The sequence below is a fragment of the Tenrec ecaudatus genome, chromosome 12, assembly GCF_050624435.1.
Source record: "Tenrec ecaudatus isolate mTenEca1 chromosome 12, mTenEca1.hap1, whole genome shotgun sequence".
NCBI classification, from domain to species: domain Eukaryota; kingdom Metazoa; phylum Chordata; class Mammalia; order Afrosoricida; family Tenrecidae; genus Tenrec; species Tenrec ecaudatus.
In genome coordinates, this window is record NC_134541.1 from 39,440,696 (window position 1) to 39,459,534 (window position 18,839).

General features: G+C 40.5%; 1 protein-coding gene across 1 annotated transcript in view; it reads right to left on the reverse strand.

The window, feature by feature from the left end:
* The window catches only part of HAO1 (hydroxyacid oxidase 1), a 65,344-nt gene that overhangs the window by 35,472 nt on the left and 11,033 nt on the right, over positions 1-18,839 (reverse strand). The window lies entirely within an intron of this gene.

The following is an 18,839-nucleotide window of genomic DNA, read 5'->3' on the forward strand; positions in this document are numbered from 1 at the left end:
AGACTTGAAAGAACATGGCTTATAGGATTTCCACCAAAAACAGTAACATTGGAGTCACACTCACTGCTATCCGGTTGATTCAGACTCATAGTGGCCCTAGATAGGGCTTTGTAGGCTGTGAATCTTTATGGGACGCAGACAGTCTTACCTGTCTATGCTGGAGCAATTAGCAGCCCAACTCTTATTCCCTAGCACCACCATGCATTTGTACCAACAGATGAATGCAACATATGAAACTGACAGCTCCATATCATTCAACTTCTCTGAATGTCCACATGGATGGTTCAAAGTCATTGTCCTAGTGGTACCCAGAGGGGTATGATGAACAGCAAGTGTTTAAGGCATCAAAGTTTAAGGCATCAAAGGTTAAAAGTGTTTGAGGCATCAAAGGCTCCCATGCTTCCAAAACCTCCAGAAAGGGCAGAATCCCAGAGGGCTTCTTAACAGCACAGATGGTGGAACCTCATCTCTAGAGTCCTGGAAAAGTCAAAGAATTTGCATTTCTAACCAGCTCCTAGATAATGTGAATGCAGCCATTCCTGAGAACCCACGTTGATGTTTAAATACTTAGACCCAACCGCATCACAACTGGCTTCCTTTCTATTTTCATTTGATAGGAAAATGCTCAATTTAAATTGTATTAAGATGAGTCATGTTTCTGACAAGTGATACTCTTCCTAGCCTGGAATTTGTCTTCATCAGGAGCTCTGGTGGCATGTCTGGGTAAGGGTTGGGCTCCAACTATAAGCTTGGCGATTCAAATTCACAGCAGGAAGATGAGGTTGTCTGTTACCAGAAGGACTGACAGCCTTGGAAACCCTACTTTCAGTTAAAAGGACCCAATGGCAGGAGGTGTGGTCTTTTCTAAACTGTTTTTAATTCATGTATCCAAGGTCAGAGGTCAGATAAAGATTTTCTTGGAGGTCATCTTGTCCACAAGCCACTAATCTGTTCCCTCCAAGGGTTCCTGAGAGGTTCTTTCCTAGAGATTGCTTTATGAAGCATTGTCATTAACTATCCTGGATTAAGAAGTAACACATATTAGAGCATCTGCCCTAGGCAGTTCTCCTAGGAGAGAGGAGAAGGTTAGCATCTTTGTTGACATTTTATCAGTTGAAGAAAGAGATATTACTCCCAGATGAAAAGTCTAAGAGAAAAACTAAGAAAGCTTCATGCTTCCTGGAACATATATTTTCATCACTGTGATTATTTATTATAAAGGAAAATATTGATGAATTATAATAATGGTTCTCAGCATGGTTTCATGTTATAATAAGCTAAAGGAGCCAGAGGTTATAAAAGGAAGGAACAGAGATATTGTAACAGCTCCCTCCTGTTCCTCCTAGCACAGACTTGAGATCCTAGTGGTATGTACCAGTTATAAACATTTTCCTTAGAGCATCAAAATATTTTCATTCAAATTGAAATAGTACCACTGCTCTGAAATATACAGCACTAGAGCCCCTTTGATGCCGTGATGTACCTCAAAGAATACCACCTCTGTCCTTTTTCAGGAATTTTTGGGTCTACCCACAATGAGGGATGGAAAGATTAGACACCGGCAGTGCAGGCAGCATCCAGAATCCTCTTACAGCACTGGAGTTCAGTATCACTTGGTAATGGTTCACGGCCTATAATATACTGAATAGTTTAAATAATATCACCATTCTGTATGATAGGTGATGGATAGATAGGTAGGTCGGTAGGAAAGTAGGTAGGTAGGTAGATAGGTAGGTAGGTAGGTAGGTAAACAGATTGATAACCCTGATGGATTTGTCAGGTAAACACTGCAAACTATATGCCTAGTGGTTCAAACCTCAAGCCAATTTGAGGGAGAAAGAGAAGATATCTGTTCCTATAATGATTTACAACCTTGGAAACCCTACGTAGAGCCACTATGAGTTGAAATTGCAAACTACCTGGCCTGTGGTTGGGCTTTACACACACATATATACATACCTCTCCATCTCCCATTCTCCCATTACTCCTTTAGGGGCAAAAGTAATTTTTTTACTTTAAAAATTATGCAGTGATATTGATTGATGTATGCCAGTGAATACATGTTATAGACCTCAAACTTCATGCCTATGGTCATAAAACGTACCAGTCAGTTTGTCAGACTGTAGTAGGTTGCGTGTTGCCATGATATTGGAAACTATGTCACCAAAGGATTTCCAATACAATCAGGACCACCCCTGGTGAAAATGTTCCAGCAGAGTTTCCAAATTAAGCATAGACAATAAGAAGGAATAGGCTTTTCACTTCTAGGAGTCAGCCCGTGAGCCCCTTTGGAATAGCAGTGGATCACTGTCAGATACAGGGCAAAGACTGTCCACTTTTGAGGGAAGGCACTGGACATGTAAATGAGGCAGAGCTGCTTTCTCAAAGTAGATTTGACCAAGATGACGTGGATGAAGAGAAGTTTTTAACACCTACATTGGCAGATGGAGTGCAATTCAAAAGGAGAAAAAAATAACAGCTGTAAATGACCATTGATAATAGGAACATGGAAAGTATGAAAAATGAGTCTAGGAAATAAGGCAGTTCAATTCATTATTCAAATTTATGCACTAAACACTAAAGCTAGTGTTGCAGACACTGAAGAATTCTACTAACTTCTTCAGTCTGAAATTGATCAAACCATGCCATCAAAATGCATTGATAATTATTGGTGATTGAAATGCAAAAGTTGGAACAAAGAGAAAGGATAAGTAGTTGGAAAATATGGTTGTGATGATAGAAATGAAGCTTGATATCACAGGATAGAATTTTGCAAGACAAATAACCTCTTTAGTTTCAATATCTTTATTCAACAATGAAAACAGCAGCTATACACATGGATCTCACCAGGTGGAATACAAAGGAATCAAATTGAGTACATCTGCGGGAAGAGACAATAAGGAAGCTGAATATCATCAGCCAAAGAAGGCCAGCGGTTGACTGTGGAACAGACCATCTATTGCTCACCTGTAAGTTCAAGTTGACATTGAAAAAAATCAAGACAACTCCTACCTTATGTGGATCCTACCTAAATTTAAAGCACATCTCAAGACCAGTCTTGATGCATTCCATGCTAATGAGAGAAGACGTGAAAAAGCTGTAGATGATGTCAAGAACATGAAGAAAGCAAAAAGTCTTCAACAAAAGAAAGAAAAGATCAAAGTGATGCCAGAAGAGACTCCGGAAACTGCAAAAAATAATGAAGTAAAAGAACAGAACAAAAAACATTCAAAGGCTTCTTGAGAAACAAAGTAAAATATTAAAATGAAATGTGCAATGACCTTGAATTAGAAAAAATACAAAAAGGGAGAACTGGCTCAGCACATACCAGACTGAAAAAAAGTGAAGAGAAACATTCAAGCCTTGCGTTGCAATACTGAAGAATTCTGTGAGTAAAATATAGAATGATGCAGGAAGCATGAGAATAAGATGGAAGAATTACACAGTGTCACTGTATCAGAAGCACTAGTCAGACTTCAACCATTTCAAGAGGTAGTATTTGATCAAGAACCAATGGTACTGAAGGAAAAATTTCATGCTGATTGAAAGCACTAGTCTAAAACAAGGTCCAAGATGGATGGAATACTACCTGAAATGTTTCAGTGAACTGATGAAGCACTAGAAACACTCATTTGTCTATGCCAAGACATTTGAAAGACTATCTGTGCCCATTCCAAAGAAATGTGGCCTAATATAATGTGGAAATTAATAAATAATATTATTAATAAGATTGTTTTGAGCTGATATCATATGGCTCTTGAATAAAATCAGAGGGTTCCAGGGCTGTTTTCTTTTGGTTTATTGATCATGCAAAGGTATTTGACTGTGGGGATGATAACAAATTATAGATAACATTGGAAGAATAGAAATTCCAGAACAGTTCACTGTGATTATTGAGAACCTGTACATGAATATTTCAGGAGGCAGTTGATTGAACAAAACAAGATAGTACTGAGTTGCTTAAAATCAGGAAAGACATGCACCAGAGTTTTACCCATTCACATGTATACACAATCTGTATGCTCAGCAAGTCATCCCAGAAGCTGGACTATATGAAGAACTTGATGTCAGCATTGGAGGAAGGCTTATTAGCAACCTTCAATATGCAAATGTGATACAATTTTGCTTGCTGAAAGTCAGATGTCCTTGAAACCTTTGTCGATGAAGATAAAAACTGCCACTCTCTGTATGAATTATAACGCAATGTAAAGAAAACCAATACTTCACAATTAGACCGATAGACAGCCTTATGATACATGGAGAGGAGATTAAAGTTGTCAAGGACTTTATCTTATTTGTATCCACAATCAATGCTCATGGAAGCAAGTCAAGGAATCAAACAATGGACTGTAATGGGTCTATCTGTACACAAGACCTCTTTAAAGTGTTGAAGAGCAAAGTGTTGAGGATTAAGTTACCCCTGACCCAAGCCAAAGTATTTTCAGATTCCTCATGTGAAACTTGATTTCATGTAAGTTGGGCCTGTTGTCAGAAGAGACTAGGCCTTGGAAAAAGGATATCATGCTTGCTCTGCTCGAAGGTCAGAGGAAACGAGGAAGACTCTCATCATGGATTTGCACAGTGGCCACATAATGGGCTCAAATATAAGAACAATTGTTAATAATGGTGCAAGATTGGGCAGTTTTGTTCTGATGAACATTGAATCTTTATGAGCCCAAACGACTAGACAGCACCTAATCCCATTTGGGAATTGATTCTCTTAATCTAATGAGGTAGTATTAGTTTAGTATTATATTATACTACTAAATATTTTATTTTAAGCAAATCTCTTTTGAATTATAAAAAGAAATTAAAGAAGAGATGTGAGGGAAGAGAAATTCCAAGCCATATGAATGTTACATAAACACAGAAGCTCAGAAGAAACAAGAACTGTCCTCCAGAGCCAACACAGAGAGAACGTCTTCCCTTAATGCTCACACCAAAACACCCCACTCATTACCACACTCAGCATATCTGAAAGAACTAAGGAAGAAAGTCAAGCCTCAAGTTGTAATATGGAAAGATTCTATGGGCAAAATATTGAATGATACACAAAACATCAAGAGAAGATGGAAAGAACACACAGAGTCACTGTACCAAAAAGAACTTGTCTGCATGCTACCATTTCAGGAGGTATTTGATAAACTTGTCTGCATGCTACCATTTCAGGAGGTATTTGATAAACTTGTCTGCATGCTACCATTTCAGGAGGTATTTGATAAACTTGTCTGCATGCTACCATTTCAGGAGGTAGCTTATGAACAAGAACCAATGGCACTTCTGGAAGAACATCAAGCTGCACTGAAAGCATTGGCCAAGAACAAGTTTCCAGAAATGTGTAGAATCCCCATTGAACTGTTTCAACAAGCTGATGAAACACTGGAAACACTCGCTCATCTATGCTAGGAAATGTCAAAGGCAGTTTCTTGGTCCCCTGACTGGAAGAGGTCCAGATTTGTGCCCAAAGAAAGGTGACCCAACAGAATGCCCTAACGATAGAATGATATCGTTAATATTGCATACAGGTAAAAATTTGCTGAAGATCATCCAACAATGGTTGCAGAGATACATTAATAAGGAACTGGCAGAGGTTCAGGCCAGATTCAGAAGGGGACGTGGTGTGAGGAATAATATCATTGCGGATGTCAGATGGATCTAGGTTGAAAACAGATACTATCAGGAGGTTATTTACTTGTGTTTTATTGACGATGACAACCTATTTGATTGTGCGGATCATAATAAGTTATGGATAACCTTGAGAAGAATGGGAATTCCAGAGCACTAGATTGTGCTCATGAGGAATTGGCACATGGATCAAGAGGCAGTGGTGAGAATGGAACTAGGAACTACTGCCTGGTTTAAAATCAGGAAAGGTGTGTGTCAGGGTTATATCTTCTCGCTATACTTATTCAACCTGTATGCTGAACAAATCATCAGAGATTCTGGCACACATGAAGAAGAATGTGGCATGAGGATTCGTGGAAAGCTTATTAACAACCTGTGATATGCAGGTGACACACCTTGCTTGCTGATAGTGAGAACTGGAAATACTTGCTGATGAAGATCAAAGACTGCAGCCTTGAGCATGAATTGTGACTCAATGTAAGAAAGACCAAAATCCTCACATCTGAACTAAGAGATACTGTCACGATAAATGGAGAAAAGGTTGAAGTTGTCAAGGATTTTGTCTTGCTTAGATCCACAATCAATGCTCACGGAAGCAGCAGTCAAGAGACAAAAGACATGTTGCATTATCTAAATCTGCCACACCAGACTTTTAGAAGCAAGGATGGCATTTAAAAGCAAGGATGTTACTGTGAGGATTAAATTGAGCCTGACCCAAGCCATGGTATTGTTGCCTTATCAGCATGCAAACATTGGGCACTGAATAAAGAAGACAGAAGAATTGATAGATTTGAATTGTGGTGCTGGAGAAGAATATTGAAAATACCCGAGATTGCTGAAAGGCCCAATCATTCTGTTTTGGGAAAAAATACAACCAGAGTGCTCTTTAGAGGGAAGAATGGCAAGACTTCATCTTATATACTTTGACATAATGTCCAACGAGACCAGTCCCTGGGGACGGGTACATGCTCCTTCAAGTGAGGGGACAGTGAACAAGAGGAAGGCCGTCAATGAGATGCACTGGCACCAAGGCTGCAACAATGGGCTCGGGCATGGGAACAATTGTGAGGGTGGCACAGGAGTAGTGAGGTTGTGCATAGAGTCACTATGAGTCAGGCCAGACTCAAGGACACCCAACATCATCACTTACCCACTTCCTCCCGCATTTCCTGTTTCCATTCCTCCTCCTTCTCTGACCCTTAGGAATTTTCTCCTTGGGGAAATGTTGCCCTTTTGATCTCGAATAGTTGATTTTCATAAGATGCTCATATCTTATTAGTATGATGGTCCCTCTTATAAGTCTGCAAAACATTGGCTGAATGTATGTTTTCTTTTTTATTTGTCTGCCTTACCGTTTTCGACCTGAGTGCAAATACAATAAGATGGAAGTAAATGATTTTAATATTATTGTTTACTTTCCCTCTTACATTCAAAAAAGAGTTAAGGGCTAATGGAAAATATTAGTACATGTACAGAATAAGCGTTATCATCGAGTCTACCTACAAAGAATCTTTTTAGTACAGCGGAATCACATGCCCTAGAGCAGAGAAACATTACACAAGCCCTCCATAATCTAGCACAAATCAGTGTGATTCTGTCTCCCCAAACTGTCATTAAATATAACGTTTATTCAATTTCCACCCTATAGAAATTATAGTCGACTAAGGTTTAAACCAAGTCATCTGAGGTGTACATGCAGACACCTCTGGAATTGATACAAATCCCAGACTCCAATGTAGTCCAGTGATTTGAATGGACTAGAACAGGTAAATAGCTTTTCAAAGCAGAGTGAACTGGCAGACTCTTCCCTATGACTAGGAAGTACAATTGGGCTCCAAGAATTTGGCAGGATTTCTCTTTACATGGAACCTTAATGAAACATTTATTTCTGATCCAGGCCATTGAGATTTGGAGGAGGGGAAAGCAAACTCCTATTGTGGGGTTAAGTTGAAGGGATACTAAGCCTGAGTTTTCCCTGAGCTCTCTGATTGAACGATGTTTGGTACAATATCTTTCATTTGTCTATAGCCCACTCTTTGTATGTATAGCGTGCTCTCTCTAAAAGCAAAATCAAACTCCCTGCCATCAAGTGAAGGTTGACTCAAAATGACCCGGTGGGTCTCTGAGACTGTCACTGTTTTTTTATTTGTTTGTTTGGTTGGTTGGTTTGGTTTGGTTTTTAATCATTTTATTAGGGATTCATACAACTTTTATCACAATCCATATATACATCAATTGTGTAAAGCACATCTATACATTCATTGCCCTCCTCATTTTCAAAACATTTGCTCTCCACTTAAGCCCCTGGGAGAAGAAAGCCCAGTCTTTCTCCCATGTCCTCCTTAAATCAGTGGACCCTCGTAAGAGAGTAGAGGGTCTTACGAAGGGAAGGAGATTGTGATTCATCGAACACTGTGTTTACTTTTTGTGCGGCTGAAACTAGAGAATTTAAATTTTACCATTGGCTAAGACCCACCAGGAGTACTCCTACCAGGGTCTGTATGATATTTCTGAAACTTTGAGGTATGCATGTTTATGTAGGGGTTTTGATAAAATTCAAATCCCAACACCATCTGGGTTGGGATGTAAGATTCGGAAATTCTAACAAATCCCTCAGTGCAGTGATGCTGATGCTTTTCCCATTAGGTAGCACTTTGAGTACATGGAGATAGACATTTTCTTTCACAAACAACCAAGTTCATTAGCTAGGTCTCATGGACCAAGCAATAGAAATGAGTGGGTGAAGCTGTTTGTGATTGCGTGGATAGTGTCTGGCACATAGTTTGACTGTGAATCGCCAACAAAGGCTGCTGATGAATTTACTTCTATTCTCTATGAGTGACCCACTGGAGAGGGTCACAGGTACGTTTGGCATAATTTGCTCATATATTCATCTCTTTCAGGTTTTAGGGCAAGGAATTGAACTCCATTAAAGTCATGCCTTTTCCATCCCCCTCCAGATATGTTTTATAAACTTGCTTATCTAGGATCTTCTAATTTAATTAGCATCAAAAAAAAAGAGTAGTAAGAAATAAGTTTCTTGAATCTAGGAAGATATGATTTACCAACCATGGAATAACTTCCAAACATTTAATGTCAGGTCAGTGTTATACACATAACGTGCTGAATGATCAAGTAACGTGCTGAATGATCAAGCAAATGTGAAGTTAATGATGTGAACTGACTAAGAAAGGAATTATAATATGTGAGAATTATATTCAACCAAAGCCACAGCAACAACAAAGGAAAACATAAAATGCTAGTTATCAATGTGAATATCGGTTGTTAAGTCGATTCGGACTCGCTGCAAATAGTAATTCTAGTTATCAATGGGGATACCAGTTGTTGAGTTCATTTAAACTCATTGCAACCCATGTGTATCAGAGTAGAACTGGCATCTAAAAGGTATTCAGTAAAGAAAGGCATTCAAGACTCTCTTGTGCAAAACCCAAGTCACCAAAACAGCTAGGCCCTACGTATTGTTGTTGAGAAAATGCATTTTATCATCTGCACAGCAAGTCATGGAGAAAAGGAGGAATAACAAAGTTCCAAAGAGGTGTGTGGTTCTAAACTCAGGTCTAAGCATACCTGCTGATTTGCTTCATGTCCCTTGAGCAGCTCAATTATTTTATTCAGAGTGGACCAAAGCATTCATGGTGCTGAAATGTTCACTGGCTATTATTATTCTAGAATTTGACTGAAGATCAAATGTAGACCACGCAACCATGAGCTGCATTGTAGGCCCATCAAGTTTGCACGTAACACCTTCACTCAGCTTCCCACAGGTGAACAACCTTTATTTACATAACAACCGCACCACCCTGTGGTACTTTGTCCTTACTCATTTTCTCCATTACTTTCTGTGCAGATGATAAAATTGCATTTTCTCAAGAGAAAAGACTTAGGGTCGAGCTGTTTGGGTGACTGCCCAGATCCACTTCAGTGTCATTCAATGCCGTGATAAGGCAGACCCAGCGGCTGGGTGCTCTGAAGAAAGCTACTCGACGGCTTATTTTGAAGCATGGTGCTGGAAGTCACACTATTTGATGTTGGTCTCTAACATAAGTAAACTCTAAACGTTAATCACTAGTCTCTATTAATGATTGAGGTCTTCTAATAAAGTAATTTCAACTTTCACCACTGAATCCACAATTTTTATGTAACTACTTAATCAAGAAAGGATTAAATGGCTTCAAAAACTTCACAGAAAAATACAAGAGTAGTACTACTTTGTTTGTGATCTTTGAAATTTAAGTTATCTTTGAATTCCATTTTCCATGAAACTTGTTGAAACCTACTCGTGTGTGAATATGTGTATATCTGCATATATAGAACATGTGTATAAATACATATTTATGTATGTACTACATAGTTATGTATTATAAAACCCACTGTCATGGATTCCACTCCTGCTCATAACAACCCTATAGGAAAAAGTAGATTTTTTTCCTTAGAGTTTCTGAAACTATAAACCTTTAAAGGGACAGGCAGCCTCATCTTTCTCCCAAAATAGTTGGTGGCTTCGAACAGCTGATCTTGTAGTCACAAGTCCAATGCTTAACTCACTATACCAGCAGGGATCCAGGTATTTGATATACATCTGTATGCGTATATGCTGAGTATGTGTGTGTGTTCGTACACAGAGAGGACGCCACGGCCTTCTGATTATTGGAAATAAAGATACAAAACATAAAATTGATTTGAAATCGTTTGAAAATAAGGATCCGACAAAATGTGAGAGCTTATTTTCATTTTGTTTATTTGTATTACAACATCACCAAGACCCACTGCCTTTCCAATGCTGACCCATTATGGGTTTGACAAAAACACAATGGATTTCCTCTCTCCTTTGTTTCCCCCACTCGTTTTTCTATCTGTTTACTTCACCAGTCACCCACGGGCCAAAGATAAGGCTGGCTGCTCCTGTTAGCATCTACAGGGATGCTAACTGACAGACGCAATTCTACTCTGCCCTATAGTCTGTGGGTTGTCCTTTTGTGTGGAGCGGGGAGGGAGGGGATGTTGGCGGGGGAGGGGGGTTGTTCTTTGTAAAAACTGACAAAAGCAAATAAGGGAGTCCAAGTGCAGACTTACGTGAAACAGAACTAGCTTCAAACGCAGTTTCCACCACTGCTTCGTACTTGAGCCAAGACATCGACCTCCTGTTGTCCACTGAGGACAGCAGTCCCTCTGCGAGCCTGTGGTGCAGCTGACATGTCAAGGCTAAAAAATCGGAGCGTCACACCTGGTGCCTAAAAGGCACGCCCCTCAGAAAGTGCAAAACGGCCCCTTAAAGCAAAGCAGTGTTTTGCCTGGATTATATTTTCCTAGCAGGTATGCTGAAATGTGAACGTACTCGTGAACACATAAACCAACAGAGCTTTCAAACATTCTGTTTCAGGTTTGGAGCAAGAGAAATGGCGATTTTCTTTCCATTGAAGAGTTTTTTACTCAGTATTAAGTTTGATCACTTAATCCAAAAAATCCAATAGCTAAAACCCTCAGCGTCATCCTAGTTCCATTATTTAGGGGTTGCTTGGCTCACTGCAATCTGCCCCACCTGCACCTTAATAGGTGGTCAAGTCTATAGCCGAGTTGCAGGACTTCACTTGGAAATGTTCTGGTCTTTTACGTTTAAAAAGAAAGTGTTTAGATTTAATGGTTTTATGGCTCATCAAATCCTGTGTGGTAGCCTCTAATTGCAACCAGGGACAGGAATGTCTTAAAAAACTTTTTTTTGACAGGTTAATAAGAATTTGCTAATATGCTGAGCATTCCTGGACCGCATTAGGTGGGTTGGGCACGTTCTCTGTTTGAGAGGTTAGCACTCCCTCGTGTGGCGCTTGTCCGCATAACAAGCCAGGAGCAAATGAAGGTTTAATCTCATTTTTCCTCTTTCTCTTTGATTTCCCATGTTTAAGTGGAGAAAAGGGGATTTCTTGTAACTCCATGGAAGATGATATGAAATGTTAAAGCCGCTGTGCATATTTCCATGAAAATATCCTGAAAATTGCAGGGGACACAGTAAAGCTTCTGACATTTGATTGATTCCTCCTTTGAGAAGTCAAAGGTTCTCTATGTTGCAAACAAGAATTTAACAGGATGAGACCAGCTATGGAATATTCTTCTAGCCATCATGTTTATGTTGTATGTTGTGGCGATGTGCCAGTTTGTGGGTTCTGATTCACAGGAACCCGATGCACGACAGACTGAACACTTGCTGGTCTTGCACCAGCCTCGTTAATGTTCTTATTTGAGCCCTTTCTTTCTGTTTTCATTGTTTCATACTTTTATTGGGGGCTCTTATATATCTTATCACAATCCATACATTCCTCCAATGTATCAAGCACATTTGGACATATGCTGCCATCATCACTTTCAAAGCATTCTCTTCCCACTTGAGCCCCTGATATCAGATCCCCATTTCTTCCCCCGCCCCCACCACCACCACCCTCACGAACCCTTGATAAGTTATAGATTATTTTTCCATATCTTACATCACCCTCCATCACCCCTCACCTACTTTCTGTTATTCATCCCCCTGGGAGGGGGTACAAGTGTGATCCTTGTGATCAATCCCCCCTGTCTCCCCCCACCCTCCCCTAATCCTCCTGGTATCTCTACTCCCATTGTTGGGCCTGAGGGTTTTATCTACCCTGGATTCTCTGTGTTGCAGGCTCTTATCTGTGGCAGTGTGCGTGCTCTGTCTAATGCAATTTGTAAGGTAGAGTTGAGGCCATGATAGTGGAGTGAAGGAAGCGCCAAAGAGCAAGAAGAAAGTTGTGTGTTTCATCAGTGCTATGCTGCGCCCTGACTGGCTCGCTCATCTCTTCCCTAAGACCCCTCTATGAGGGGATGTCCAATTTTCTACAGATAATGGGTCTCCACTGCAGGCCTCCCACCCCCATTCACCTTCGGTATGGTTTTATTCTGGGTCTTGGATGCCTGTTACCTGATCCCATTGACACCTCATGATCACACAGGCTGGTGTGCTTCTTCCATGTGGGATTTCTTGCTTCTGTGCTAGATGGCTGCCTTGTTTATCTTCAAGTCTTTAAGACCCAGCTGCTATATCTTTTGATGGCCGGGCACCATCAGCTTTCTTCACCACATTTGCTTATGCACCCATTTGTCTTCAGCAATGGTGTTGGGAAGGTGAGCATCACAAAGTGTCAGATTGTTAAAACAAAGTGTTCATGTGTTAAGGAAGTACTTGAGTTGAGGCCCAATGTCCATCTACAACCTGAATACTTAACATATAGATATCAGTACATAGTTCTATTTCTCTCTATATATATATATATACATACAGACATATATGTATGTATATATATATATATGTATCATATGTACATGCCTGTATTTTGGTCTCTATAAATGTCCTTTGCCTCCTGGCTCTTCCCTCTATTTCCTTTTTACTTCCCTCTTGTCCCACCACCATCTTTGGCCTTCATTCGGGTTTATAATTCTTCTTCACTGCTACACTGCCCTTGACTGAGCCCCACTAGGTATCCTACGACTTCCCTTCCATTGATTTTAATTCAATTGTTGTTCCCTTGTCTCTGGGTTGGTCCCCTCCACCCCCTTACTTTCTCCTACCTCCCATTCTCCCATATCCCCCTGGAACCATTGGTCCCATTCTTTTCATCTCTGAATTATTTATCACAGCTATCTTATCCAGATAGACATGCAGATACATTAATAAGTGCAAAAAACAGGCAAAGCCAGATAAAACAACAAAAGAAGGCAAAAATCAACTAGACAATAATAACAACAGCACAAAGCAAGAACAAAATAACAATAACAAAAAGTAAGCCACTGACAAAAATGGAAAAGCCTATAAATAGTTCAAGGTCTGTTTGTTGGCATTTTATGAGTGTTCTTCCAGCTGAGTCAGGTGGGGTGCCACACTCTGTATCCCAAGACTATTTTTGGAATTCCCCCCGGGGGTTTCATCACTCTACTCCCCCTGCTGGTTGAGCCCTTCTTAAAGCCACTTTGTGGATTCATCTTGTTGGGTGTGTGTGTGGGGGGGGTGTCTTTGTCGTTTCTACTGCCCCTCTACTTTACCAATCTTGATATCCTTCTCCAGGGACTGGTCTTCTCACGATAACATGTCCAAAGCTTGTGAGATGAAGTCTCACCATTCTTGCTTCCATTCCTGAATCCCGGTGATGATACTTCTCCAAGACAGATGTGTTTGTTCTTTTGGCAGTCCATGGCACTTGGCATGTTTTTCACAACCACCACCATTCAAATGCATCCATTCCTCCATGGTCTTCATTATTCAACGTCCAACTTTCGTATGCACAGGAGGCAGTGGGAAATACTATGTTTTGGGTCCGGCGCACCTGAATCCTCAGAGTAACATCTTTGCTTTTCAATATTCTAAAGAAGTCTTGTGCAGCACATTTACCCGAGATAACACATTGCTTGGTCTCTTGACTGCTGCTTCCATGAGATTCATTGGGGAGCCAAGCAAGATGGAAGCCATAACAAGGCCAATTATTTTTATTTATCGTGATGTTCCCTACAGGTCCAGTTGTGCGAATTTTGGTTTTCTGTACACTGAGCTGTAGTCCACACTGAAGTTGAAACCCTCGGTCTTCATCAGCAAGTGCTTTTTGTCCTCCTCCACTGTCAGCAAGCAAGGTTCAGCATGTCCCAGGTTGTTAATAAACCTTCCCCAAATCCTGAGACTGAGTTCTTTTTCACATAGGCCAGCTTCTCTGTTGATTTTCTCAGCATATAGACTGAATAAGTATTGTGAGAGGATACAACCATGTTGCACACCTTTCTTGATTTTAAACCATGAAGAATTACTTTGTTCTGTTTCCACGACTGCTTCTTCATTCATGTACAGGCTCTTCATGAGCACAATGAAGTATTCTGGAATTCCCATTCTTCTCAATATAATCCATAGTTTATTATGATCCACACAATTAAATGTCTTTGCATAGTCAATAAACACAAGTAAGCATCTTTTTGGTATTTTCTGCTTTCTTCCAAGAGCCATCTGACATCAGTAATGATATCCCTTGTTCCACATCCATTTCTGAATCCAGCTGAAATTTCTGGTAACTCTCTGTCAATGTACTATTGCAACCATTATTAGATGATCTTCAACAAAATTTTACTTGCATGTGATATGAAAATTGTTCTAGAATTTAGAATTCTGTTGGGTCATTTTCCTTAGGATGAGCACAAATAAGGATCTCTTCCAATCAGTTGGCCTAATAGCTGTCTACCTGTGTTCTTGGCGTAGATATATGAATGCTTCCAGTGCTTCGTTGAGTAGTTGTAATACTTCAATTGGTATTCCGTGAATTCCTGTAGCCTTGTTTTATGCTAATGCCATTATTGAAGCCCAGGCTTCTTTTTTGAATATCATTGGCTCTTGCTCATATGATACCTCTTGAGATGGATGAATATTGATTATTCCTTTTGATACCGTGGCTCTGAATTCTTTTCATATTCCTTTGATGTTCCCTGCAGTATTCAAAATTTTGCCCATAGAATCATTCGATATTGCAACTCAGAGCTGGGGTTTTTTTCTTCAGTTCTTTCAGTTTAAGATATGCTGTTTTTTCCAACTATAAGTTACTACAAGTAGAGCTATTTATGAAGCTGTCTATACATATAATGTTGCCAAATGTCAATAAATATTACATCAGCTAATGCAGTAAATTTTTGTTGCTAACACAATGTATATGCTTATTAAGAACCTGTGGTATTCCGATGACATAATCATGTTTGCTGAAAGTGAGGAGGACTTGAAGCACTTGCTGATAAAGATGAAGGCCTGTGTCCCTGACCAAACCCCCACAACTGGACCACTAGATGGCATGATGATACACAGAAAAAAAGACTGAAGTTGTTGACATTTTCATCTTGTATGGATCCAGAATCTATGCTTGTGGAAGCAGTGGTCAAGAAATCAAACATCATGTTGCATTGGGTAAATCTGCTGCACAAGACCTTTAGAAGTATTGGAAGGTACAAATATATCTATCTTTGAGAGCAAAGGTGTACTTTATCCAAATGATGCTATTTTCAGTCACCTCACGTGCATGTGAAGGTTGCACACTGAATAAGGGAGACTGAAGGGAAATCAATCCATTTGGATTATGGCGCCTATGAAGCATATTGAAAGCATGAGGATCTGCCAAAAAATAAACAAATCTGTCTTGGGAGAAGTACGATTGGGAAGCTCTTTGAGGCAAGGAGGGTGAAATTGTCCCCCATACTCTGGGCATGATACAAAGAGACACCAGGCCCTGAAAAAGGACGTCATCATCCTTTGTAAAGCAGAGTGACAGTGCAAAAGAGGAAGACAAGTTGGATTGACACAGAGGCTGTGAAAGGTAGAAAGAGTGGGGAGAAAGGGGTTGTCTCCACCAAATGCCTCTGCTAAACAAAACTCAGCTGGCCATGCCACAATAAAGGGGTTGCAAAGAAACCAGGCATGCGTTAGACGCCTCTAGGGATGATCCAAAGTTGGGCATGCTCACACCAAAATCACAAGTCACCTAGGTCCAGGTGAAGGGCAGCATACTAGGCGCCTGCAACATCACGTCCCAGGTGCGCCTGAACTCAGCCACTAAGATTGGCCAATACCCTCAACCACGCCCTGCCCCCAAGTGAGCATAGGAGGGGAATCCATGGCAGACTGAGAGCAGACTGAGGGCAGGCCCCGGCCTTTCTTTCAGGTGCTCTTGCAGGTCCCAGTGCAGCATCTGTCCTGTGTGGAGGGCTTGAACGTTTCCTACCCCGAGCTCTTCTTCCTTTTCCAGTTCAGGCACTCTTTGGGATCTGAGGACTCCTCTTAAAGGCCATTTTTTCCAGGGAGTGTTTCTTGCCCCTAAAGTGGCCATCTTTCAGTTGCACCCTCAAAGCAAGAGATCCAAACCAATGACTACCAATGCCTACCAATGCCTACCAATGCCTACCAATGCCCTAACCTTGGGATTTCAGTCTTAAGTCCAAAGAAGTAAGTCAGTTCCTTAAATCGTCTACAGGTGAGTTTGAGCTAAAGCCCAGTTCACCTAGTGAGGTTTCCATGTCGAATTCTTCTGGTGTGGCCTATGAAGGTTCTTGTGCATCTCAAAAGGACAGAGTCTAAAGTCTCAGCTGTCTATAGCACATAGCCTGGGTCACCAAGGGCTGGATAGAAACTAGGTCAAAAGTGTCCAATTAGGAACATTTTCCCTTGGGTTTTATATAAGTATTATTAGGCTTTTCTTCTTTTTTCCCCTGATGGAAGATTGCTCTGCCTGGTTTAGCCATCAGTATATGTGTGGGAATCTTCTCTGAGACATTCACGACCCTCTCCTACTTTCTTGACTTGAATTTCCAGTAAGGATCACCTAGCACTCTGGGAAGAGTATATGTTGATTTGTGGTGACCTTAGTGCACAATGTTGGGTGGCAGTGATTGAATGGTCTTCTCCATCTTTGCACATCTTGAGGATCTGACCCCTGATGAGGTAAAGTCTCCTCCGCCAAAGGGGTTTTTAAGATGTACATATAAAAGGAGCGATATATGGCTCATGGGCAATTGACTGACTCTCTCATTGCTTAGGAGACTGAATTAGAAGATGATAATAGTTCCTGTAACTTGATAATAACTTTACAAGTGTTTGGTAAATGAGTCCAAAGGAATAAGACTCCAGTAGGCATTTAATTAGAAATAAAGATGGCCAAGACTTCATCTCCTGTACTTTGGACATGTTACTAGAAGAGACCATTCCCTGGAGAAGAGCATCATGCTTGGTAGAGAGTCAATGAAAACAAGGAAGATCCTCAATGAGATGGAGTGACTCGATGACTGGAACAGAAGGCTCAAAAATAGCAATAATTATGCATATGGTACAAGACTGAGCAGTGGTTTATTCTATTGTAATAGGATCACTATGAATTGGAAACAATTTCATGCGCCTAGTAAGGCATTTCCTGGTTCATTTTGACCCTTAGGTGGAGAAATTATTCTGGGTAAAGTACTTCTTTGTGGACACAAAGTATAGTTTTGACAGAGCTCTTCTTGCTTTCCTTCAAAATGCACCTGTGTCACTGAGAGAATAAGTTTGGAACTACTAGGGGTGGATGAGGGCAGCGGTTCTTAACCTGTGGGTCACGACCCCTTTGGGGGGTGGAAAGACCCTTTCACAGGGGTCGCTGGATTCAAAACAGTAGCAAAATTATAGTTATGGAGTAGCAATGAAAATAATCTCATGGTTTGGGGTGACCACAACATGAGGAACTGTATTAAAGGGTCGCAGCATTAAGAAGGTTGAGAACCACTGGGTTAGGGAGTAAATCACATTATTTACTTACTGTGAAAACCTGCTGTAGTAGTTAGATAACTACTTCAAGTTATGTCAACTTGAAGATGTATAAAAGTGGACTCCATCCTCCCTCTTATAACCTGGGGAAACTTGAAACCTCCCTCTCTCTGCTGCTTCACCCTCCTGCTTACTGGGCCTCTGCCACTGACCCTGAGAGCTGTCAGTGCCCTGCCAGGTGTCCACCAACCTTGCATCCACTCTACTTTGCACTCACCAAAGGGTGATCTTCCTGCATTCTGTGGCATTGCCTGTGGCTACATGAGGCTACATGAGGCTACATGAGGCTCATGGCATTGCCTGTGGCTACATGTGGCTACATGAGGCTACATGAGGCTGAAGAGGGACTTGTAGACTACTATTGGACTTAGGGGCTTGGGTTGGTTTGGGCTGGGACGCCTTCTTGATATAAAGCCGTGTCCCATACGTAGATGTGCGACACTGGATTTGTTTCTCTAGTCAACCCAGACTAACACACGTGCTTTCCCTGAACTCTCACTCATTGCCCGTAAATGAGTGAGATATAGGTGAACAATCATTTGTAGACACCAGAGTGCCTTACTAAGGGAGATTTGTTTATTGCATCTAACACTCCCTTTACTTCCCTTGTTTTCTCTCATTGTCCCTTTTTCACTTTTCTCTGTACCCTGAAATCTCATTCTGATTTCCTTCTTCTTCCAAAATAACTCATTAAAATGCTACAAATATGGACCAAATATAAAATAAAGTAATCTCATCAATCATAAGAAACATTCTTAAAATATAGTATGCCTTTTGGTCTTTCAAGATATATTTATAATTTTATAATTGTTCATAATTATCTTTTTTTAAATGAGTAAATCATAAAATATTTCCATAGAATAATTTTGTCTGT